This window comes from Hyperolius riggenbachi, chromosome 2 (genome assembly GCF_040937935.1).
Source record: "Hyperolius riggenbachi isolate aHypRig1 chromosome 2, aHypRig1.pri, whole genome shotgun sequence".
NCBI lineage: Eukaryota > Metazoa > Chordata > Amphibia > Anura > Hyperoliidae > Hyperolius > Hyperolius riggenbachi.
The window spans coordinates 104,795,922-104,820,206 of NC_090647.1; the positions used below are offsets into that span (position 1 = coordinate 104,795,922).

At 43.7% G+C, this 24,285-nt stretch overlaps 1 long non-coding RNA gene across 1 annotated transcript in view; it reads left to right on the forward strand.

The window, feature by feature from the left end:
• The window catches only part of LOC137544003 (uncharacterized), a 138,116-nt gene that overhangs the window by 97,185 nt on the left and 16,646 nt on the right, over positions 1-24,285 (forward strand). The window contains exon 2 of the long non-coding RNA XR_011025695.1: positions 1,076-1,214. This is a non-coding gene — a long non-coding RNA (uncharacterized lncRNA). The remainder of the gene's footprint in view (positions 1-1,075; positions 1,215-24,285) is intronic.

The window sequence follows — 24,285 nt, forward strand, 5'->3', positions numbered from 1 at the left end:
AGTCAAAACACTTATGCCTGACTGAACAAAGACGCCTGATAAGGAATTACATTTCTCCACTGGGTTCTGAAGGAATGAATTCTACCTCACACTGTCATAGCTGCTGTTTACCCTTCACGTTACAACTGCAGCTCTTAAATTGAAGATAAGCATGTAAGACTGCAGGAACATTCTATTTACCTACCAATCCTACTACATATACAATTAATTATCCTGTAACTTTATTATCAGGTCAGAATTGCATTACCTGATCGTGGAACTGCAGGCTCTGGCCCCTTAAGGTGCGTACACACGCATTACTTCCGCCAACGACGGGTCCGTCAGACCCTCACGCTGGGTGGACGTTCAGCCGGCAGTAGCGCGTGTGTATGCGCTGTCGGCAGACTGATAAGGCCGTTTCTGAACGATTCGCTCAGCGTACACACGCGCTACTGTCGGCTGAACGTCCACCCAGTGGGAGGGTCTGACGGACCTGTCGTTGGCGGAAGTAGTGCGTGTGTACGCACCTTAAAAGTGGGATTGTTACCATAAAAATCTAATTTCAACAGCAACTGAGTGTATTAAGTGATAAAAATGCTAACCCTGCATTTAAAACTTTTTCTGCTGTTATGGTATGGAGTTATCACATACCTTAGGAGCACTGGCCCATTAATAGCCATTGCCATCGCTGGCAAAACAGTTGCATGCTGGGGGGGTCTTTTTATCTATAATATATTTCTCCTCTTCCCTTTATTTACTCCTCCTTCTAATGACATAAGACAGTGCACTTCCTAGTATAGACTTCAGTGGGAGTGTCTGAAGACTCTGGGAGGAGGGCGGGTAACAAATACACAATTAGCAAGAGGAGAAAAAGAGTGAGGGAGGAAATTCTGTCTGTGAGGGACAGAGATTGAGGAAATTATGTCAGGATTAGCTTCATTCAAAGGTAACCAAGATGGAAACTGTCTAGAATAGGATTCTCTGATTTTCCTTTATAAAATTCACAGGAATCATAACAGGAACAGTGCAATACATCTGTTATGTAAGTAGAACTATTATTATGTACTTACTGTATATATGTGTTTTTTATTTCTAGGTTAGCATGGGTCTCACTGGCAGTAGATCTAGACTGGACGCGAATAAGCAAGTTACCGGGGCTGATCATGGCTGAACGGCAGACCGCAGGAGGATGGTGTGCTGCACAGACGTGTTTATGCAGCAGGAGGAAACCGCAGGTGACTATCAAATCTTCTTTTAGCCTCAGCTTTGGTACACTTTAACCATTTAAGGACTGCAGTCTTAAAACCCCTTAAAGAGGCACTATGGCGAAAAATTGTAAAATTTAAAATATGTGCAAACAGATACAAATAAGATGGTAAAAACAGATACAAAATGTATGGTAAAATGAGCCATAAATGACTTTTCTCCTATGTTGCTGTCACTAACAGTAAGTAGTATAAATCTGACAGAAGTGACAGGTTTTGGACTAGTCCATCTCTTCATAGGGGATTATCAGGGATTTATTTATTTTCAAAAGCACTTAGTGAATGGCAGTTGCTCTGTCCAACTGCCAAAACATTGTGTTGCGAGGAGGGAAGCTGGCTAGCATCATTATTTAAATCCTTTTTAGGGAATATCTTTATGAAGAATAAAAGCCTTGCTTTTATTAAAAATCCCCTATGAAGAGATGGACTAGTTCAAAACCTGTCACTTTTGTCAAATTTCCACTACCTACTGTAAGTGACAGGAACATAGGAGAAAAGTAATTTATGGCTCATTTTACTCAGGAAAAAATGTACTTCTTATCTGTCTATTTGCACATATTTTAAATTTTAAAATGTTTTGCCGTAGTGCCCCTTTAAGGACCAGACAATTTTTTTCCATTCAGACCACTGCAGCTTTAGCGGTTTACCTCCTTTTCTTGTCACTAATACAGCTTTCTTTTGGTGCTATTTGATTGCTGCTGTGATTTTTAGTTATTATATTCATCAAAAAAGACATGAATTTTGTCAAAAAAAATATTTTTTAACATTTCTGTGCTGACATTTTTCAAATAAAGTAAAATTTCTCTATACATTTTTGTCTAAATTTATTGTGCTACATGTCTTCAATAAATAAATAGACACTTATTGGATTTTTTTTTGTTTGGGTAAAAGTTATAGCGTTTACAAACTATGGTGCAAAAAAAGAATTTTCCCAGTTTGAAGCATCTCTGACTTTTCTGAGCACCTGTCATGTTTCATGAGGTTCTAGAATACCAGGATAGTATAAATACCCCCCAAATTACCCCATTTTGGAAAGAAGACATCCCAAAGTATTCACTAAGAGGCATGGTGAGTTCATAGAAGAATTTATTTTTTGTCACAAGTTAGCGGGTAATGACACTTTGTGCCCAAAAAAAAAACTAGAAAAAAGTTTCAATTTCTGCTAACTTGTGACAAAAAAAAATGAAATCTGCCACGGACTCACCATGCCCCTCTCTGAAAACTTTGGGGTGTCTACTTTCCAAAATAGGGTCATTTGAGGGGTGTGGTTACTGTCCTGGCATTTTGGGGGGGTGCTAAATTGTAAGCACCCCTGTAAAGCCTAAAAGTGCTCATAGGACTTTGGGCCCCTTAGCGCACCTAGGCTGCAAAAAAGTGTCACACATGTGGTATTGCCGTACTCAGGAGAAATAGTATAATGTGTTTTGGGGTGTATTTTTACACATACCCATGCTGGGTGGGAGAAATATCTCTGTAAATGGACAATTCTGTGTAAAAAAAATCAAAAAATTGTCATTTACAGAGATATTTTTCCCACCCAGCATGGGTATGTGTAAAAATACACCCCAAAACACATTATACTACTTCTCCTGAGTACGGCGATACCACATGTGTGACACTTTTTTGCAGCCTAGGTGCACTAAGGGGCCCAACTGTCTGGCCATCTGAGGTGTGGGCGGGTGTTTGGGTGCCCGCAAGGGGAAGATTAGAGTCTGATCTGATGGGTAGCAGTGACAGGGGGTGACGGGGTGATTGATAGGTGATCAGTGGGTGATTAGAGGGGAGAACAGATGTAAATAATGCACTGGGGAGGTGATCAGAGGGGGTCTGAGGGTGATTTGAGGGTGTGGGCGGGTGTTTGGGTGCACGCAAGGGGCAGATTAGGGTCTTATCTGATGGGTAGCAGTGACAGGTGGTTACAGGTAGTGATAGGATGATTGATAGGTGATCAGGGTGTGATTAGAGGGGAGAATAGATGCAAGCAATGCACTGGCGAGGTGATCAGGGGGGGTCTGAGGGCAATATGAGGGTGTGGGCAGGTAATTGGGTGCCCGCAAGGGGCAGATTAGGGTATGATCTGATGGGTAGCAGTGACAGGTGGTGACAGGGGGTGATTGATGGGTGATCAGTGGGTGATCAGTGGGTGATTAGAAGGGAGAACAGATGTAAACAATGCACTTGGGAGGTGATCTGAGGGTGAGTCTGCGGGTGACCTGAGGGTGTGGGCGGATGATCAGGTGCCCGCAAGGGGCAGGTTAGGGTCTGATCTGATGGGTGGCAGTGACAGGTGGCGACAGGGGGTGATTGATGGGTGATTGACAGATGATCAGTGGGTGGTTACAGGGGAGAACAGATGTATACAGTACACGGGGGGGGGGGGGGGTCTGGGGAGGATCTGAGGATGTGGGGGGGGGGGATCAGAAGCCAGGGGGCAGTTTAGGACCTAATCTAAAATATAACATTGACAGATAGTGACAGGGAGTGATTGATTAGGGGGGTGATTAGGTGCAAACAGTGGACTGAGGGGTTGATCGGGGGGGGGGGTCTAAGGGGTGCTGTGGGCAATCAGGGGGCAGGGGGGGGCAGGATCAGTGTGTGTGTGTGTGATTACATGCACAGCTGCCTCCTCCCCTGGTGGTCCCTTGATCACTGGGACCACCAGGGGAGGAGGCAGCCTGTATAATACACTTCACATACATTACAAAGTGTATTATACACTTTGTATGCGGCGATCGTAGGATTAACAACCCGCTGGCGCTGCTAATTGGCCAGCAGGTTGACGTCGCGGGTGGGCGGAGCCTAATGTCGGCGGATGCGCGCAATCCCCGGCTAATCAGTCCCCCAGGTGCCACCGCCGATCGGCGTTACGTGGTCCTGGGGGTGCCACTTTGCCGCCGCCTATTGGTAGTGGGCGGTCGGCAAGTGTTTAAGGACCCAAACTTTTTGTTGTTGTTTTTTTATTTTCAATCACAGTGACTGGCTTCCAGTGATCACAGGGTCAGGAGCAAATGAAATTGGCTTCTGGCTGGCACATGGAGCTCAGCTATAATGGGCCCTAAGCATTATTTGACTGCCCTCTGACAAAACAGTGTGCACAGCAACCAAGCTGATTGTACACGTTGGCCCTGAGGCCCTGACAGGAATACGGGTGGTCCCCTACTTACAAACAGGTTCTGTTCCAGTGCATTGTTTGTAAGGTGAGTCCTGTGTTAACCCAATAGCAGCTACATATAGCAAAGACGGAGAAGTGTGCCTTCCCCAGCCTGGCAGGGTATGCAGAGCGGCGCAGGGAGCTTTCATATTTACCTGTTCTGGGCGGCTGGATCAGCTCCTCCTCTCTTCTACTGGCAGCGCTGCACTCTCAGCATTCTCTTTGGAGTTCCGATCACATAATATGACGTGTGATCGTAACCCAGGGGATGGAGTCAACTAGAGTGACCAGATTTTTTTCGGTTCAACCTGGGACGGTTGGGGGTGTGGGGGGGGGGGGGTGTTGGGGGGACTGCGCGCTGCACCGAAAAATGGGGGGCTGCACGCCGCACCGAAAAATGAGGGGCTGCGTGCCGCACCGAAAAATGGATGTGACCATGACATTGTATGGGCGGAGCTAATAATGATGTAACAGTGAGGCATAAGAAAGCAGTGTTTACGCCATGATGTGGTCAAACGAGGTTTCGCATCATGGGTGTGCAGAAACTGTGTGATGCTATTTAATAGTATACCGTAACCCCAAAGCAGCAAACATAGTCAACTATGACCATTAAATAATAAATGCAGCAACAGTTACCCCAGACACCAGAAAATAAACGCATTGCGGGCAAACATTTCAGCACAAAATAAACGCATTGCGGGTAACATGTCAGCACAAAATAAACGCATTGCGGGCAACATTTCACCACAAAATAAACGCATTGCGGGCAACATTTCAGCACAAAATAAAACGCATTGCGGGCAACATTTCAGCACAAAATAAATGCATTGTGGGCAACATGTCAGCACAAAATAAACGCATTGCGGGCAACATGTCAGCACAAAATAAACGGATTGCGGGCAACATTTCAGCACAAAATAATTGCATTGCGGGCAACATGTCAGCACAAAATAAAAGCATTGCGGGCAACATGTCAGCACAAAATAAACGCATTGTGGGCAACATGTCAGCACAAAATAAACGCATTGCGGGCAACATTTCAGCACAAAATAAATACATTGCGGGCAAACATTTCAGCAAACGCATTGCGGGCAACATGTCAGCACAAAATAAACGCATTGTGGATAACATTTCAGCACAAAATAAACGCGTTGCGGCCAACATTTCAGCAAAAAATAAACGCATTGCGGGCAAACATTTCAGCAAAAAATAAACGCATTGCGGGCAACATTTCAGCACAAAATAAACGCATTGCGGGCAACATGACAGCACAAAATAAATGCACTGTGGGCAACACCTGGGGGAAAAAAGAATTTACTCACCTGACAGAAGACTCCTCTGGTGCGCAGCTCCTCGGACGATCCTCCTGCAGCACATCTCCCGCGCTGACAGGCAGAGCAGGGCTACGGCAAGATGGCGCCCGAAGCCCTGTATTGGAGACACAAATAGTCTCCAGTACAGGGCTTCGGCAGCCATCTTCCCGTAGCCCTGCTCTGCCGGAAGAGGAAGACTGAGAAGGCTGGAGCGGGGCTGCGGGCTATGAACTAGCTCGGTGTCTATTAGACGCTGCAGCCAGTTCATTCATTACACTGGCCAGAGTCCCGAGGCCGGGACGTCCCGCAGCTAAAAACAGGACATTTCCCAGGACCTCATGCTGCCTGGGACAGCGGACCCCGAAGGCGGGACGTGTCCCAGATAAAGCGGGACGTATGGTCAGCGTATGTCAACGGTGCAGCGCCACCTGATAGTGGATGAGGGGTGATGGAAGAGTCTTTTTCATCACCCCTCTTCCACCACTGGGCGGCGCTGCAATGCTGACACCATCCCCCGCGTTACGATCACATGTCATATGATGTGATCGGAACTCAGAAGAGGATGCCGGGAGTGCAGCACCGTCGGTGGATGAAGAGGAGAAGCTGAGGCAGCCGCCCGGACAGGTAAATATAAAGAAGCTCCCTGCGCTGCCCTGCATAGCTGCATTAGGCAGCTAAATGGCTTATGCTGTTGAAGATGCCCTGTCACGCATTATCTAATTCAAGATAATACATCTAAGGCTGCTAATAGGTTAACATGGTAAAATGTGGATAAATGATTTACTTTCAGGCAACATCGGATTTTGGACATATAGCATAAACAATGTTTTTTGGTTATTTTCAATATGCTTTTAAAGTCTTTTAAACTACTTATAACAGTTTATAGAATACTATAACATGTAACAACAATAAAACAACAACAACAGTATTGCATATTTTGTACATGAACACAGCTTTGTTTGTACCTCTGAAATTCGAGCCATTTGTAAATAGAGGACTGTCTGTAAACAGAAATATCAGTATCCCATTGGCTCATAAAACCGGTCTCGGCCTACCCCAATAAAAATAAGCAATGTTTCTTTAAAATATGGAGCTCTGACTAAACACCACACAAGATACCGGTAGCTGTAATGATATCAGTAAGGGTTTCAGGGAAACAGCATATCCTATCATACAAATGAAAAATCCCTCTAGATGATGGTAAAAGATACATATCATCCTTGCAAGCATTAACAGGAAAACACAACCCAATATTACTAATATAGAAAGCCATCCCATTCCCCCACATTTACGGTAGATGGAAATTTTTTTGCACATTTTTAGCAGCTGACCACTTCCTGAGGTAGTTGAACACGACAGCAGTCTTGGCAGGTACTACAGTATTAGGCAGCAACAATACCTTATCAGACTGCTTGTGCTCGGGTTTGCTTTTTTATTGGAATCCTGTGTGGTCTATGAGAAAGGAACATGATAGCAAATGTTGTTTTGTCCCTGACTCCTCTCACCACTGCCACCTCCTCCTCTGAGACCTCTCCAAGCAGAACAGCCATTCTGGGGGAGTGAGAAAACTTGCAGAGGTTGAGGAGGTTTAGTCAGCATCCCGCCAGACGCATGTGGAAATCTGCTGTATGAGATTCTTTACTCACCAAGGGAATACTGAGCTTCTCCTAGTGCTTTATGCAGACGTGACACTTCACATATCTATAAAAATCCGGCCTGGAGTCCAAAAGAAAAACCACAATTTTAAATAATGTCTGAAATAGAACATGGAGTCTAAGCTGCAAGGAACAAGGCATTTTAATGTTTTATTGGTTGGGTTTTGTGCAGGGTGAAGCGAAAGCCTAATAGTGCTCTTCCAAGGATGCTTTATCACCACATCAAAGCTGCAGTTCAAAACTGTGAAGAAGGCCTGTAGCGGAAGTGAGGGAAACAGAGACTCTTCTGGGGAACAGCTTAATAAGCAGGTTCTCTTAACTGCAGCATGCCAGAAATATAAGGAATCCATCCACAGTTTAGGAACAGAGCAAGTTCTAATATCAATAAGTCCAGACAGCAAGGCCACAAAGGATTTACCACAAGTCCCATCAAGTCACTAGGCAGGAAGTGGGGAACAAAACCTATAGACACAGATGTGGTGGGGCTGTATAGCAGCAGCACATGCAATAGCAACAGCACATGCAAGTAGTCTATGATTCTCTGCTAGGTATTCAAGCTGTAGCAGAGAGTAGCTCTGCCACTGGGCAGGACAATGTTTAACAATGTTTATGGAAATGTTTAATGATTATGGCAATGGGCCTCGACCCACTCAAAGTCTGGTATTCTGGTAAGGCATGGCCTTTGATTTCTGTGTTGAGAATGGGGATTGTTTTAGGTGTACCTGGGAACTCACCTCAATATAGGGGAGCCTTTGGATAATCCAGAAGTCTTTCCCCTCCCCCCCGTCCTTCTCCACTGGCGCTTTCCAGCGCTGTCCACTCCGCAAAGTCAACAAGCCCTTGTAGAAAGCTCACACATGAGCAGCTGGTACTTATTATTGCGCATGCACAGTAGTACAGGCCCGATCGGGATTGCCATTTTCCGCCGAAAAGACCCCACTTCCAAGACCTCTGTGCTGGGATGGCCTGATGAGGGAGGAAGGGGGAAGCTTCCCTCTCCTGAGGGAAGTATTAGATTTCTCAGTTTGCAAACCTCACGGGTTTGTTTTAAGGTGTCTATACATTACCTTATTTTCCCAGCAGATTTGTTTACTTGAGGTGTTAAAAATGGAAGCGTATGACACAGTACATTTTTTGCACACCATGCATGTTTTACTGGCCAAAAACATGCAAAATGTTTCTCAACTGCTCTGTAATTGATAATTATATAGTGAATATTAAATGCACATGGTGTCCAGAAATGAGACAGGCCAAACGGCGCAGGAATATTTGGGTGCACCATGCGCCGCTATAGGACATAATGTGAATTACGGCTATGGCGACGCTTAGACAGTAATTTGGGTGCCGTCAAAAGATGGAGCCCAAATTGCTATAAAAACAGTGTAATTTGGCTGCCAGCAACAGCTGAAAGCCAAATTATGTATTTCCCCCATTATCCATGGTGGCCTGGAGGGGAATAGTACTGCTGGGACTTTTTCAGGAGCAGGTTGAGCCATTTTTCAGTTGTACCCTATGCTCCATTTTCCCAGCGCCATTTTTGCATGCATGTACCAAAAAGAACAATCATGTAGGCAGTTTTTTTCCAGCATGCGACAAACTCATTTAAAAGCAAGCAAACCTATTGACTAACATGGGTTGTTCTCTGAGGCCATGCAGTATTCCCCCCAGTCCCCTCCACTATGCCACTGTCCCCCTAACAAAAGTCTCCGACCTGGCTGTGTCGAGTTCTAAGGTGCATGCGCTTTCGAGACGTGCGCGCCGTAGGGGGGCCACTGAGGAGCTTCAAAGACTATAGAGGGCTACTATCCCCATGTGGCACCACTCTCTGTATGCTCCCGATGTCACATGACATGCACCAGCCTACACAGAAACGCTCGCCATTGGGACTGGTCCAGCAAAGAACAATGTTGCAATATTGATCAAAAATACCATAGTTTCAATAGATTTTCATTATAGTCAATGTTTACATCAAATCTAATGTCTAATCCTGAAGGCTAGGTTTCCATTTGTGAGTTTTGTGTCAGATTTTTCTCTCATAAAATTTGCATTGATTTGACAACTAATGGTAGTGAATGGGGCAGTTTCCATGCAATGCAAATGTTCGTACGCGTGAAAAAATCCTGCTTCATTTTTTTGGACATCGCGTATGATTCGCATACACTGCTTTGTATAGGCAATGCAAATTTTCACGTCATTTCCGCGAAAATTTGCATTAGATACATGGTTGCAGGAAGTTGTCAGCAGTCATGACTAAGCTGTTACTAGGCAGATTATGTTATATTTAACTACTATTTAACTAATGCAAATATTCGCGTACGAAAATTCGCATAAAAACGTGTAAAAATGTACATGCAAATGTTCATCAAGCAGAAAAATCTTATACGATTTTTTACAGGCAAAAATTTTACGCTCCAGTGGAAACGCATCCTTAAAACCTTGCTACTGTTACTTCTTAATGGGCCTGTTCATAACGCCAAATGTGGCACACAGCACTTTTTCTCTGGTTTAAAAACCATGTAACATGAGTTTTAACACAACACAGTTTTTTTTTTTCAATTCATATCTGTATCTAATTTCAGATAAATTTAGTGTTCTTTACAATAAATTGTCCATCTTTCAGCGTAAACGCTGGTTAAACTGGCTCATTTCACAGAAGTTCTACTTCAAGTTCTATTCTTGTGTAATTGGCTGTTACCATCAATAATTACCATTAGGGAAGTGCAGAAAATAACTGGTGAGTTAAGAAGATTGAGATGAAAGGTTGTGTCTTTTGATGTAGAGGCACGCGGCTCTGATAAGAAACCAGTGACATCACACTTTCAAGAGTCACTAAACCTGACGTGTAATTACAGAATGATTTGTATTAAAGGATAACTAGACCTTGAAATCTTTCTAAACAGTAAGCTTTAAAGTACACCTGAAGTGTACTTGTAAAAAAAAGTAAAGTGCATAGACAGTGTTCAAGCTTCCATGCTTGTCTGCTCCCTCAAGTAAAGGGGGCCTGCAGGGAAAATAACATGATTAATAAAATTGCCTTTTTTTAACAATATTAATGTATACATTATTCAATCAATGTTTGCCCATTGTAAAATCTTTCCTCTCCCTGGTTTACATTCCGACATTTATCACAGGTGGTGTCATTTTTACTGCTAGCAAGTGATGTCTGTGGAAGGAGATGCTGCTTGCTTGGCAGTTGATAACAGCTGTCCCCAAAATGCAATGAGGTTCACAGACAGCAAACTGTCAGGACCATGGTCATGACATCCCACTGTGGGAGGGGTTTCACCAACATATCAGCCATACAGACATCCCTAGTGAACTATTGCACAAAAGGTAAAGATTTCTTGTGGGAAAGGGGGTATCGGCTACTGATTGGGATGAAGTTCAATCCAGGGTTAAAGTTCCTCTTTAACCACTTTACCCCCGCGCGTACGGATTTCTCCGCCCCTTTTTCCATCCTTTCACCCCCAGGGACGGAGAAATCCGTACTCTGCGCACTCCCGCCGCTGTCCGCGCTCTCGCTCGTAAACACGCCGCCGCCCGCTCGCCCGGAGATCAATGAACGGGAAAATCCATTCCCGTTCGTTGATCTCAGCCCCGCAATGATCTGCTGCCGCTCGGCTGAGCAGCCCGATCATTGTGAAAAAATAACAAAGTCCCAGCCTCTTTCTACTTCCTGCAAGAGTCCAGAAGGACGCTTGCAGGTCGTATGAAACAAATTGGTAATGGTGCCATCTTGTGGCCAAATAGTAAAACTACATCCTAACCATTTTTTACACACAAATAAACTTGTTTTACACAAAAAATTAACTCCTTACCTCCCACACTCCCCAATTATTTTTTTTTGTAATTAAAAAAAAAAAAAAAATTTACAATTTAAAAAAAATACATAAATAGTTACCTTAGGGACTGAACTTTTTAAATATTTATGTCAAGAGGGTATAACACTGTTACTTTATAAACTATGGGCTTGTAATTAGGGATGGACGCAAAACTGAAAAAAATGCACCTTTATTTCCAACTAAAATATTGGCGGCAAACATTGTGATAGGGACATAATTTAAACGGTTTTATAACCGGGATAAATAGGCATATACATTTAATGGGTTTTAATTACAGTAGCATGCATTATTTAAAAACTATAAAGGCCGAAAACTGAAAAATAATAATTTTTTTCCCACATTTTTTCCTATTTTCCCATTAAAACACATTTAGAATAAAATTATTCTTGGCATAATGTCCCACCTAAAGAAAGCCTAATTGGTGGCGAAAAAAACAAGATATAGTTCATTTCATTGCGATAAGTAATGATAAAATTATAGACGAATGAATGGATGGAGCGCTGAAAGGTGAAAATTGCTCTGGTGGTCAGGGGGTAAAACCCCTCAGTTGGGAAGTGGTTAAATTGTATGTTTGCTGAAATAAATAATAAATACCTAAATACCTTTTTGCAGGTGGCATGTGTTCCTGTTTCCAAAGCTCCTTTAGATCAAATCACAGGGTGTGACCTCAATTCCGCTCTCTCTCTTTCAGACTGCATACATTTGCAGATCATTACTGCTGTGAGGAGAATTTGCTGACTTTGCTGGCTTTGTAGAGAGTTAAGGTGGCCATACAGCCCTCGATTTATGACCCGAATGACTCTAATGGTGCCCATACATCATACAATTTTAAAATGTTCTTGATTAGATATATTCGTTTGATTATTCCGTTTTTCCAACAAAGATTTTTTCAACATGTCCGATTGGATTTTTATTGAAAAAACTGGATAATCTTTGGTTTTTCTTGATTGAAAAAAAGATTATTTTTTTACTTTCATTCAATCCGATTGGTTTGGTCGAATAAACAGGAATTATTATTTTTGTATTGTGCTGTGTATGGGCACTATTAGAAAGATCCCTCTGTATTGAATCTGATCAGAGGAGGATCTGTTGGCTGCCCACACACAGTACACCGATTTCCAATAGATTTCAGCATGAAATGCGGATGGACAGATGAGCGTTTAACACGGCACACAGGGAGACACATATACAATTGGGGGGACACTGGCTGGTCATTGCAGTATCAAATGCCTTACCGCCGTGATCAAGCTAGTGTGACCGAGATTTTCCAGTATTCCCGATCTATCTTTGTGACTCATTTTAGCCAGAGATTTCACAAAAGATCGAGTGGGCGGCCATGTTGAGGCCCCGATTCTCTTCCAATACGATAAAATTATCAAATCAGGAGATCAATCGGTCCACAATATCAAATAATGTAGAGGCAACCTTACATTATCAGCTCAGCAAGCACTGAAAGCATTGAGGGATAACTGGCAGGACCTTGACTTCAGAAACCAGAAACTGAATCTGTTGCATTAGAAAGAAGAAGCAAAACGTACTCTATATGGCACAGACTTTTGTTTATATTGGCGAAGGAGAAAGTGTAACCCTCAGCAGGACTCCAGGGGATCAAGTGCCCCTAATATAGCACTCTAGTGTCACAGCAGCTGTTATTGCTATAGACAGTAAGAAAATAGTAGCCTGATGACAGTAACCTCTATGCGGTGCTTTATGCTGGGATGGGGAAGGGGAGTGACCCTGACTACCAGGCATAGTAGTCCAGGAAACAAATGACCAGCCATGGACCACTATTTTGCAATCCTAAAAAGGTAGCTACAATTTTTGCTTGACCAGATGCAGCTACCATAAATTAGGGTTTTGGGGTGGGGGAGCAGCATTAGACTTTTGTGGTAGCGCTGTATGCCTCCTTACCTTCTCTATTGACCTCTAAAGAAGCTGGACTTTTAGGTTTGGAAGTCCAGCTACATTCAGTGCCCTGTAATAAGCTGCCCTCTGCACCTACACAGAGGCCAGAGAGTGCTCACACAGGTCCCACTCAAACATTCACAGAAAGTAGCCACACATTAATAGATTGCCCCCCAATGCAAAAAGATAGATCCCTCTCTGGTCTTACCTGATCAGAGAGGGATCTAGTTTCATTTTTTTCCTGAGCTTTCTCCTTGGAAATCATGTTTGATCTTTGATTTAAAATAACTTTTTAACATTTAGCAATGGAAAAAGTATCAAAAAGTAGGGGGGAAAAGTACTGTCAATATAATTTTGAGTATTTGTTTGCTTGCCGGTGGATTAGAAGGAATTTTCTTAATAGGTTGTGAAAATATCACCTAGCAGAAAAGTCAGATGAAAAGGTGAATTGCATATAGGCCTGCATGTAGATTTTCAATAGATTTCAGCCATGTTGCATTGTTGAATGCAGTACAATGCTATGGGCCATTGGTCCACCTCCGTTTACTCACCCCCAACTGATGATGATTTTCCGTTCATCCTACCTTTTTGACTGAAACAGGGAACAGAGATATTGACGCGCGTGTGGCTAAATTTAGTATGAAATAAATAAGAGAAAGCAGCATGAGAACCTCTGGACTGGCTGTGAGGCTAATTTAAAAAACTATCTGTGCCTATCTAGCATAATATTTGTATTGTGGTGTTAGCAGGGCAAGGAGTTAGGGCCCGTTTCCACTTCCGGGTGTGCGGGATCACAGGCGAATCCCAGAAACCGTGCCATGCACTGCTATGGTATTCACAGCCTCCCGCACGAAATCTGTGGCCAGTGTCGGCCGAATCGCTAGGGTAAGCGATTCGGCCGGCGGCACCATAGTTCCTTATGGCAGAGTTTTCCTGCGCGATTCGCCTGCGGGGAAACTCTGCGGATTCGGAGAGGTTTCCGCTCCAGTGGAAACGGGCCCTTAAGGATGTAGATGAGGCTTTGTGCCGCAGGGTGCTAAATAAGCACACCACAAACAGCCAGACACTGTGTAAGTTTATTGGTCATTTTTACAAAGGCTGAAACTATATTTTTAAGGAATACAAGAGCAAACCATTAAGTGTGTGTTTGTGTTTGGGGGGGCTGCAGAGATTTATGGCAGACCACCAGTACAGTGTTATCCTGTCACCTTTACAAAGTGCCTAACAATCAACGCTTTGGCTGTAATTAGAGTAAGCGTGTCAACATGTTTCCAGGGATATTTATTTCTCTTATTTTTTTCTGCACCCAACTCCTTATTTTAGACATGTTAACATTGTCATTCTCCTGCCTTTATATGTGAATGATTAGGTCTTGCCATTTAAGGTGAGTATTACAGTTCAGTGGCTAGCGATTGGGCGCTGCATCAGCACAAACGACATTTGCGGGATGGTCATTATTTTTATGGCCCTAATACAAGGCACTTTTTCTCTTAATTGAGTCAGCATGGGCATATAAACGGTAACGTGTCCAAATCTATCATGTTTTACTCTATTACTTAAATCTGTTTTAACAGCTGTTATTCTGAGAAAGGTTTATGTGTCTGTCTGGACCAGGAATACGAGAGCCTGCAAGGCCATAACTGCCTTACATATGTCAACACAAGAGCTTAGAATATCTAGCGGCCATTTAGTAACAGTCATACTTGTTATTTTACGCCTGACCTAGACAAAGAAAAACGTACACTTTCTCAGCATTACAATGACGTTCCTGCCTGCCCAAATTAGAATTTTCAGGAGATCAGATGACCGTAAACTCCGGATAATTGGAAGCCCGTTTCAAAAATATCTATACCATTTCGTAATCCACGTATTTTTTTGCTTTTGTTTAGTGAGGATTCCCAGATTTCAAATATCAAAATAGTTCCTTCTCTAAAAAGATTCTCGAATCTCTCAAATCTTTCAGATCTCTAATCTCTCAAATCCTGTACATAAGAATTGTGTGAATAGTAGTTAGATTTAGAATAGTATATTCCAGGGCTAACTACTATTCCTACACGCATCACACAATTCTTATCTAGAGATTCAAGATTCAAAAGCTTTGAGAATCTTTTTGGGTTCGAATTCGAGGAAATTTGGGATTCGTCCTATCTCAAGTTCCTTCCTATTTGTCAGTCAGCAGGGATGAGTTGTATATAGCTAAGTTTTCTCCTAAGAGAACATTTTTCACCTTCTGTTTCAAATAACTTTGTAGCACTTTGCAATTGAAAAAGTACCAAAAAGTAGGTGAAAAGTACTGTCAAAATAATTTTGAGTATTTTCTTGCTTGATTATGGTTTAAACATTATTATTATTTATTGTATTTATAAAGCGCCAACATATTATGCAGTGCTGCACAATAGATAAAATGGATTAACATACAAGGTGATGTCCGGCCCCTGCCTGACATCACTATTTCTGTTGATGGCACTTCCATAACACCTGTCCTCCAGGCTCGCTGCCTAGGTGTAATTTTGGACTCAAGTCTCTCATTCAAACCACACATTCACAAACTATCCTTCTCTTGTCGCCTCCACCTAAAAAACATGTCCCGCGTCTGCCCTTTTCTCACACAGGACACTTCAAAACTTCTGGTGCATGCCCTGATTTTTTCACGAGTCACGACTAGACTATTGCAACTCTCTGCTCTGCGGCCACCCTGCCAACCGTTAAGCCTCGTTACAGTCCATTATGAACTCTGCTGCACGACTCATCCACCTCTCCTCCCGCTTCTCCAGCCCAATCCCCCTCTGCCAGTCCCTTCACTGGCTGCCAGTTACACAAAGGATACAATTTAAAATCCTAACTCCGTGAGCAGGGAGTATGTCACTGAATGGGGTTGGTGCTATGCATATGACCCTGTCGGCACACTGTGGGCAAGAGCATAGCATAATTAATTATTCACACATTAGCTGCGCTCATACACGTCCCAGCAGACTATTTCTTATATACAGCTGTAATCCCAGGTTGCTCTTCACTCATACACAAGGAGGTTTTGCTGCCCGCTTCAGTGAGGAACCACCACCACACCCCACGCAGTGGCCACTCACCGCTATGTATTGACCCTCAACCAAGTGGGTCTCCAGCGCTTATGGGGTCATCTGGCCGCCCCCTGCCATTCAGTGGAAATCCTCCTCCTAAGATCCAAGCTGTGGTCTGTTGGTCCTTAACACCTCAATAAAAGACATACCAGAGCTCCCATAGCGTAAAATTGTAAAACACTTTTAATTAAAAAATGATTGCACACTTACAAGCCAAGCTGTGGTATTTCGCATAGAGTTTTTGTGGGCTCCACCCCAAACGTTGGCCGCCGGGTCGGCTTGCTGCGCTGTTTGTGCCTCCCACCGCTTGCCACGTCTGTCCCCACACTTGCTTGTTTGTAGGCCGCGTGCGCTTGACCGGTTTCGTCGCTATATGCGACTCCTCAGAAGCATGCGCGGCCCCATACTAAAAAATATTATATACCCTATGCAGACACGCTACCCTCCCACCCTAACCCGGAAGTTGTTTGTCCCATTATCCAATAAGCGCGCCGCCCGAGGATGGGAGTTACCTCCCCATCCCCATGGCTACCACTCACAGGTTAATGGCAGCATCCGCCCAACCCTGACGTCAGGGCGGCTCACGTACGTCCAGCCTAAGTCCGCCTTCTTACCCCATCGCGTACAATTTCCGTGGAAACCCTGCAACGTTCCCAGGTGGTCTCCGCCCACTTCTTCCGGCATACTGACTCGCTCCGATCCGACTCTGCTCCGCCTCCTGGTACCACCACTTCCAGCGTGTCTGGTTTTCATGGAGACTGGTGCATATTGTGCATAAATTTTTAAGATAACGAACAACCTTTTAGGTGTACTAGCGTTCACTATTTTTCCAGGCTACTTAAGGCACTAGTTCCATTTATTAAATTCACTACTCGCTGTCTCCCCGGATGCCAACCTGGGTGCTGCTCTTACATGACCATCCATAATTACCATTATGCACATTCTTAGAACCTTCATAAACCAATCCTTAACATTTTTAATCTTCCTTCTGGCAAACTCGAGTGGCAACCAGGTCCAAACAGTGTATAGGTAAATGTACAAAGCCAACATGGCTAAAAGTGATAACCCCATAAACGCCCCACATAACCCCTCCCCCTTTACTCTCCGTGTTCATAAACCACAATTCGATATCTTCTCAAAACCAAACCATATAGTGCATAATATATTTTGGACCCAGTTACCTCTCATCATCCTTTTCAGTCATTAGTCAGAAAACATACAAGATGTATGTCAGCGTTAAGTCCCCTAGGTTTCAATGTATTCAATTGGTATATCCATTTTGTTTCCCTCTGTGATACTTCCTTTATCATATCCCCTCCTCTCCAAGGCCTTTTAACCTTTTCCACTCCACAGAAGGTTAGTAATGAGGGGTTGCTGCTATGAACCTCTTTGAAATGGGCTGACAGCGTATGGCTCATCAGTCCCTTCCTTATATTTCTTAGGTGTTCCCCAATCCTCTCTTTAAGGGGTCTAGTAGTCCTACCTAAATATTGCAACCCACAGGGGCACCACGCCACATATACCACATATTTATCATTGCAGGTGATAAAGTCCCTAATCCTAAAGTCTTTACCATTAGATTTTCCCCTAATCTGTGTGACCCTCCCAGATCTTGCCTCCCGGCACCCCTTACAATCTCTACAAGGGTGAAAACCCGGACGTTGCCACCCTTGGAACCTAGATGGTTCCCTCTTAGGCTCCACACAACTGGGTGCCAACAGATTCCGCAGGTTAGGGGCCTTTCTGTATATAAATTGGGGCTTAGGGGGCAAAATTTTACTCAGTTCAGGATCCGATAGCAAAATCTCCCAATGTTTATAGACAATAGACTCCACTTGTCTATATTGGCCACTAAACTCAGTAACAAAAGAATAATTAAAAGGTTGATTATCCCCCTCCCCCCTTCTATCCCTATTTAAGAGTTCTCCTCTGTCCATTCGTCTGACCCTTTCAATCTCTTGGTCCAGGAATTCTTTTTCATACCCTTTTTCTAAAAATCTATCCTTGAGTATCCTAGATTGGGCTTCATAATCATCGATATTGCTACAGTTTCTTCTCATCCTTGTAAATTGTCCCCTAGGTACATTATTAATCCACTTAGGATGGTGCCCACTGTGAGTTGCAATATACCCATTTCTGTCTGTTGTCTTAAAGTGTGTTTTCACCCTAATACTGTGCTTCACCACCATCATTTGAAGATCCAAATAGTTTAAATTTGTTGCATATCACACTCATACCTTAAATTATTATTTTGTGAATTTTCATTAAGGTGAGCCATAAATCCCCTCAATTCCCCCTCAGTTCCCCTCCCCCCCCCCCCCCCCATAATATCAGCAAATCGTCAATATACCTTTTCCAGGTTATGACCCCTTGTGGTGACTGTGCTAATATTCCCTCCTCCCATCTACCCATATAAAGATTTGCGAGGCTAGGTAAGTGGCCACTGCATGGGGTGTGGTGGTGGTTCCTCACTGAAGCGGGCTGCAAAACCTCCTTGTGTATGAGTGGAGAGCAACCTGGGATTACAGCTGTATATAAGAAATAGTCTGCTGGGACGTGTATGAGCGCAGCTAATGTGTGAATAATTGAACTGTGGAAATTGTAGCAGCGCACCACCGATTGTATACATCACCCTGTAGTTTTTATATCAGCGCAGTGTTTTGTGATTTTACATAGCATAATTAATGTCCAGCGCTGAGTTATATGTTGGCGCTTTATAAATACAATAAATAATAATAATAATAATCTCCACCACCATGCAAAAAAATACGTGTACATTAGATGGTGGTTGCAGATATGTGACTAGAAGGGCCCCAACATTAGGGAGCATTTTGTATACAAATATTGTATTTGCATTATGAGCACTGCATTATCGACAGCAGATCTGTCCAGGTGAGAGGGCAGGATCCTAACAGTATTCACTAATACACCCAGGGCCGGCCCGTCACTTTTTGCCGCCTGAGGCAAATTTAGCAGAGCTGCTGCCGAAGCCCCCCCCCCCCCCCCCGCCCGTCCGTGGGTGCGGGGGGGGGGGGGCGGCCGCCGAGCCGGAGGGGTAGCAGGCAGGTCGGGGGTATTGGGCCTAGCGGTGGGGAGGGGGGTCGGACCCCCCCTCCCTCGCCTGGGTCCCCCGATCTGCGCTCCCCTCCAGCCTGTAATTAGGAAGCTGCTGCCAGATCGTAAGAGGCACGGGCGGGGAGGACTCACCTTTTCCGCGTTCCATCGTGCGCTCCATTGACGTCACTTCCTGCATCGCCGTCCACTTACAATACAGTGGGCGGCGATGCAGGAAGTGACGTCAGTGGAGCGCTCGCTGGAACGCGGAAAAGGTGAGTCCTCCCCGCCCGTGCCTCTTACGATCTGGCAGCAGCTTCCTAATTACAGGCTGGAGGGGAGCGCAGATCGGGGGACCCAGGCGAGGGAGGGGGGGTCCGACCCCCCTCCCCACCGCTAGGCCCAATACCCCCGACCTACCCGCTACCCCTCCGGCTCGGCGGCCGGCCCCCCCGGGCTGGTGCCGCCCTTTGAAGTTTGCCGCCTGAGGCAAATGTTTCACCCCGCCTCATGAGCGGGCCGGCCCTGAATACACCATGACCTCACTCAAGCCCTCTGGCTTTGAAAAGAGCCTCTAGTGTCTTCTTAAAGAGACACTGAAGCGAAAAAAATTGTGATATAATGAATTGGTTGGGTAGTATGGATAATTACTAGAACATTAGTAGCAAAGAAAATATTCTCATATTTTTATTTTCAGTTACATAGTTTTTTTTTATAACATTGCATCATTCTCTAATATTTGCAGTTCTAATTGATTTTACAGAGCAGGCTAGTGAATTTTTGAACAATACTGCGCCAGACACTTGAGATAACAAGCTTCAGAAGACAGAGACATGCCGCCCCACACATGCTGAAGGCTCCATTCCATGTGCTGCCTCCTATTGGAGGAGCTCCCTATATGCAGCCTCCTTTCTCATGAATGTACATTCCTCTTATACGTAGCCTTTCTGTTTCATTTGCAGCTCCCTCCACATGCTGGAACCCCTTCTATTACATCCTGCCCTCCCCCAAACATGGCATCCCCCTGGTCCATGGCCTATAAGTCGTTTGCAAATAGCCAGGCCTGCTTCTCTCCATGACAAAGCTTTGATATAGAGATTGTTCCATGTGAGTGATTCATGCGGATATATCGGCCAGATGATTAGTCATGCATTTTAAATTCCAAATGTGTGAAAGGGCCATTATTTTCAGACTTAAAAGGACGTCAGCCAATAAAAAAATCACATAACTGTAAAATTCTCTCTCCTACATAAAAAAAAAATTATACCATTTAGCAGATGTATTGGTTATGTATAAAAGTCAGTAGCAGATGATATAGAGATAGCACTTTTACTGTCAAAAAAATCATTTGAATCCTTGTGTCAAAGGAGGCAGCACTAAGTAAAGCCTCATACACATGCCTGATTGAAGTTGGCTGAGGAGGCCGAAAATCACTGCCTCAACAGACAATCAGGAGTGTGTATGGCACCCGACGACCTCCGACGACCAGTGACACCAATCCCCCCCTTCCCTCCCAACCCCAGTGACACCGATCTCCTCCTTCCCTCCCAACCCCAGTGACGCCGATCTCCTCTCCCGCTGATTTCATTGTTCACTTCACTCTGCCGACCACCACTTTAGGTCATGCATGCGCCACTCCTCATACCTCCGCCCCCCCGCATAGCAACACAGCGTGTCGTCATCTACACAGCTGTGTATCCAGCCCGGCCCAGCTGTGTTGTCCAAGGGGATCAGCAGCTGTTCCCAGACAGATAACATTAGTTGGTCGTGTGTATGAGCCATACTGCGCTTACACAAGCCGGATTTCCGCAAATGACGGGTCGTCAAACCCGCCCGCTGGGCGGTCATTCTGCCGACAGTTTGCCTGTGTGTACAGTCTGTCGGCAGGCTGATACGGCTGGTTTTGACAGATCCGCCTGACGACCCATCGTTTGCGGTAATCTGGCATTTGTACGTGTCTTTAAAAGACTGCTGTAATGAGATTATGAGGCGTGTAGAAAGCCTGTCAGCATATTATCAGCAGCACCCAATATATTTCATCTTATGGGATTTTCTTTGGATGTCAGCAATTTGTGATATGGAAAAGGAAAGGCAAATAAATACCAAAATGGCTGTGGCCTTGCCTAATACTGGATGACTTTTCCATGGTAAATTGGATTACTGTAGACAGTCAAACCTTTATGCTAGGAAGACACGATACATTTTTCTGTTAGATTTACCTGCCAGATCGATTTTTTCCAACATGTCCGATCTTAATTTTGATTGATTTTCCGATCGGTTTCCATTCACTTCTATGGAAATCAATGGGAAAATCGATCTGAAAATTGATCGAAATTTAGATCGGACATGTTGTAAAAAATCGATTTGGCAAGTAAATCTAACAGAAAATTGTATCGTGTGTACCTAGCATTAGGCTGATTGGCTGATTTCAGTTCAGCCTTTTGCAGTATATATGTTTTAATGCTATTATTGCCCCATCAAACTTTTGCTAGTGGTTTGTGCCTGTCTGCATCAGCCTCATAAGTAGAATTATACTGTGTGCTACTGACAACCTGCTGACAGCTGCTACATGCAGTTTATGATCAAAGTCTGTGCTGTATGCTTTCACACATGGGCTGGTTGTTGGATGGACGATGACAGTGCTGTTATGTCATACATATGTTTTCTGTACAGAATGGCAATCTTACCTAAATCTGGTCATTATTACTCTGAGCAAAGAATTTCACACCTACATGATTCCTCATCAATGGCCGGAATTATATGGAAGTTCAACTGGTTTCAATATTAGACTGTAAAGAGAATAAAAAAATCGAAGAACAGACTCCATGATAAAGTGAATATTCACAGGGCCGGATTTACCAAGAGGCACTATAGGCACAAGCCTACAGGTCAGTCTGGTGCCCAGGGGTGCCCTGGATCTTCTAGGATTCTAGCAACACCCCTGCTTGTATTTCATCATCTTCCTTTTAAAGGGACTCCGAGCACCTCTCATGGGCATGCCTTTAAGCCAGACGACTTCCAACAAAGTCATGCTATGACCCCTCTGGAGGAGCCTCTTGCAATGGCCATGCGTGTCACTTCCTTTTCCTGCTTCATTCAGTGATGCACTTCTCTAACAGAGAAGACATGGTTGAACCGGAAGTTATAACATACTCAAGATGGCAGCCACGATTTTTAAATTGAAATCAAACAAAAAGTATTTGGTGTAGAACGGAGATTTAGGCATCAAATGAAAGAGGCGAGCACAAGCTACAGAAAGATATGCATCTTTAAAGCGGTATCGTCACCATAAAAATCAAATTTCAACAGCAACTGGTCTGAGTTTATTAAGTGATAAAGATGCTAATCCTGCATTCAAAACTTTCAAAACTTTTTCTGTTGTTATGATTTGGAGTTATCACATACTTAAGGAATACTGGCCCTTTAGTAGTCGTGCCAAAGAATTGCATGCTGGGGGTTCTTTTTATCCATAATCTATTCCTCCTCTTCCCTTTATTTCCCTGCCAGCTTCTTATCTGAAACCTAATCCCCTACTCACTTGTGTTTACAAGCAAGGCTGAGGCGACTCAGCGATTGGAGGAGACGAGAAAAAAGTAAAGGGCAGAAATGACATCACGAGTTAGCCTTAACTGTGGGCAAAAGACATGGCCCCCACCAGGAACAGAATTCTCGTAATTTACTATATAACATTCACTGAAATCAAAACGTGGACAGTATAATACATGTGTTATGTAAGTAGATCAAGTATTTATCTACTTATATATGGGTTTTTTCCCCTGGCATAGTATGGCTGATCCTACTGCTTTAAGTACTTTGCAGTACTGGTCAGAGTCTCTTTGAAGGACCCATTAGAGGTGTTCGGAGTCCCTTTAACACCCAATCATCTGGCCATCAAGCAATGACTGAAACGTCAGAGTTAATAAAAATAATAATAATACTATAAACAGTCTAACCCTTTTGTCCTGTACCAATCCTCCATGCATTGAAGCTAAATTCAGTGCCAGTATTTTGCCTACAAAGTAGCTGAACACCAGTCACCTAATCCACCACCCATTGCTGTTAAGTTGCAGCCATTGCAACCAGCACCAAACTGACCTGCTACAATAAAAGTGCATAGTGTTGCTTGTTGCTGGGTAGATTTCCATCACCCTCTTTTGCTACAATGGCTAAATTGAGCTTTGCGGGTACTTCCTAGATTAGTCTGTCTATATCTTGTACATGAACTGGCAACAGACTATTGTTAACACTGGGGCCAGGAAATGACTATAAAATCTAAGTAAAGACCTGCAAACTTTTAACAGATGTAAATAACAGATTTACTTGACTGCCCTGGACATCTGCAAATGAGATTTTCATGTTACAACTACATCCAACTTTTAAAGCTCAACTAAAGTCATATCATAAAATCTTATAAAAAAAAAAAAATCAAACTACAGGAAATACATGGATAGAAATAGATTGCAAAATTAACAGCTCAGTTCGCACATAGCAAATATGGAAGTTGCTGATGGGAATGGCTAATTAGGAGCATGGCAAAACAATCTCTCACATCCCCAATAATTAGTGCTCTCGTTGTTGTCATACCTGACACACCTCCCACAATGCTGCTTTTATCTCTGCCTAATGTATATACATAGCCCCTGGCTGCACTAGCGCTCAGATAAACAGGTGTTAAAGAGGCACTGTAGTGACATATAGTAAATTAGGATACCCACTTTGTTAATTATTGTGTTTTCAGTATCAGAAACACTTCCTAGATCTATATATTGCTGTATATTGGCATGTAGCCCTGCCCTCCCAGTGATGTCACAGCCTAGGCTGTTTATCCATGCGGAATTCTCCTCCTCAAGCATGTTGGGAGACCAGGTATATTTTCTACTAGCTTCAGAACTCCCAGTAAACAAATATTCCACAGAGCTGCAACTTCCAGGAGTAAAGATGTCACAACCTGTGATAAATGTCAGAAAGATTTTACAATGGGCAAACACTGACTAAATAATTTATAAAATAATATTGTAAAATATAAGCAAATTTATTCATTATT